This window comes from Sciurus carolinensis, chromosome 16, assembly GCF_902686445.1.
Source record: "Sciurus carolinensis chromosome 16, mSciCar1.2, whole genome shotgun sequence".
NCBI classification, from domain to species: Eukaryota; Metazoa; Chordata; class Mammalia; order Rodentia; family Sciuridae; genus Sciurus; species Sciurus carolinensis.
The window spans coordinates 43,277,648-43,280,120 of NC_062228.1; the positions used below are offsets into that span (position 1 = coordinate 43,277,648).

The window sequence follows — 2,473 nt, forward strand, 5'->3', positions numbered from 1 at the left end:
TGGAGGACTTGTTTTGGTTTGGTTTGGTTTTTTGTTGTTGTTGTTTTTTGTTTTTGGCACAAGATCACCCTTAAATACTTTGTACATTTCCTCCTCCAGATCTAGAATTGGCTCTTGTCCCAAAGATCTCTGGTTCTTTTTAGTCAGAAATGACACAGTCTGGATGGACATGAGGGTTGCTCATTATTACTGTGTTGTCATTATATTAAGATCTTCAGTGAATTTAAGTAGGGAAACACATTTTTTATTTATTTTTTATTTTTTAAGTGAAGATAACCTCAACTTTTTATTATCTTCATAACAAAACAATGAACTTAGAACTGGATCACTTGGCCCTTTCTCCTCATATCTCCTCCCAGTTCAAAATGCTTGCATCTCTTAATAGCCAGCATTCTCTTAGATCTACAGTTAGGCTCTACACACTCAAGCCTCAGCACAATCTTCTTTGTAGTTTTAGCCTTTTTCCTGAAAATTGGCTTAGTCTGCCCACCACAGCCACTGTTTCCTGTTCATAACGCCACTTTCCCTGTGCATACAGAGAATCCTTGAGCTTCTTGAACTGTGTCACTTTGTGGGGTTGGTGTTTGCCACTTCTTACAGAACATCCAACGGGTCTTAGGAATGTTCACCATGTTTGCAGGAGCGTTATCAGTAAGGAAAAGGCGGGAAACACATTTTTTAAAAAGAGAAAAATCACAAGTTGATTCTGATATTTCCAGTTCAAATAATAGAGTGTTTACCATACCAAGGATTCAACCAAGGGCCTTGTGCAGGCCAAAACAAGTTCAGTTCTACCACGGAACTACACTCCCTGGGAATGGAGTGTAGTTTTGTAGAATGTTTTCATTCATAATTTATCTGATGTTTTTCTCAAAATTAGGCTGGGGTTATGGGTCTTTTGGTGAAGGACCACAAAAGTAAAGTGCAATTTATTTGTATCTTTCATTTATACTAAAAACTTGGTCTCCAATGACATTAGAAAAACTACTTCTTTGCTTTCATCTAATATGTAAGAACTGCAGTCTTACATATTAATATGTAGTCTAATATAGAAGAATTTCAAATAATTTATGTAGATGATCCACCCTTAAGGAGGTGGAGCATAACTCCCCATTCTTAAGTGCAGCTGCACATGGTGACTTTTTTTCTAAAGAACATGAAAAGGTTTTATTGTTTTTGTTTTGTTTTGTTTTGTTAGCTAACTTTATAGTGAAGAAGCCTAGCAAACACTACCTCTACCAGGTGATCAGAGTTAACATCCACAGTGGTTAAGTTGCATTGATAGTATGTACCCTTGATATATGATAAATTGCACTTTACTTTTGTGGTCCTTCACCAAAAGACCCATAACCCCAGCCTAATTTTGAGAAAAACATCAGATAAATTATGAATGAAAACATTCTACAAAATAACCTGAGCCAACACTCCTAAAAACTGTCAGGATCATCAAAAACAAGGAAATTATGAGAAACTGACAGGCAAGAAAAGCCCAAGGAGGCATAGCAACTGAATGTAATATGGTATCCTGGATGAGATGCTGAAACAGAATAGGTAAACACTAAGGAAATCTGAATAAAGTGTGGATTTTAACACAATGTTTAAAAGAAAAGAAGGCAACTAATAGTTTTGGCAGAAAAAAACCCAAATGCATTGTGTGGACCTTATTTGGACCCTGATTTTACAATATTATTGTACAAAAATACTTTCAAGACAGGGAAATTTGAACATGGTCTGGATATTAGATGATAATGAGAAATTAATTTGATAGTATTAGTAAGAGTATATGTATAATGCAACTGTTTTAAAATAGTTATTTGTTAGACATACTGATGCACTTATGAATGATGTCTGGAATTTGCTTTGAACTTACTCTAGCAAAAATAATTTAAATTGGGCTAGGCAAAGGAAACAATCAGTAATTTGAAGAGAGTCTACAGAATGGGAAAAAAATCTTTACCACATGCACCTCAGATAGAGCACTAATCTCCCAGCTATATAAAGAACTCAAAAAACTTAACACCAAAAAAAACCAAATAACCCAATCAATAAATGGGCTAAGGAACTGAACAGACACTTCGCAGAAAAAAAAAAATCAATCAACAAAATATGAAAAAATGTTCATCATCTCTTGCAATTAGAGAAATGCAAATCGAAACTAAGATTTCATCTCACTCCAGTCAGAAGGGCAATTATCAAGAATACAAACAATAAGAAGTGCTGGTAATGATGTGTGGAAAAAGGTACACTCATAGACTGTTGGTGGGACTGCAGATTGGTGCAACCACTTTGGAAAGCAATGTGGAGATTCCTCAGAAAACTTGGAATGGAACTACCATTTTACCCAGCTATCCCACTCCTCAATTTATACCCAAAGGGCTTGAAATCAGCATACTACAGTGACACTGCCACATCAATGTTTATAGCAACTCAATTCATAATAGCTAAACTATGGAACCAACCTAGGTGCCCTTTA

General features: G+C 35.5%; 1 pseudogene; it reads right to left on the minus strand.

Moving 5' to 3' along the window:
- Nucleotides 1-295: 295 nt before the first annotated feature.
- LOC124966427 (60S ribosomal protein L36a-like) lies at nucleotides 296-632 on the minus strand (annotated as a pseudogene).
- Nucleotides 633-2,473: the final 1,841 nt, after the last annotated feature.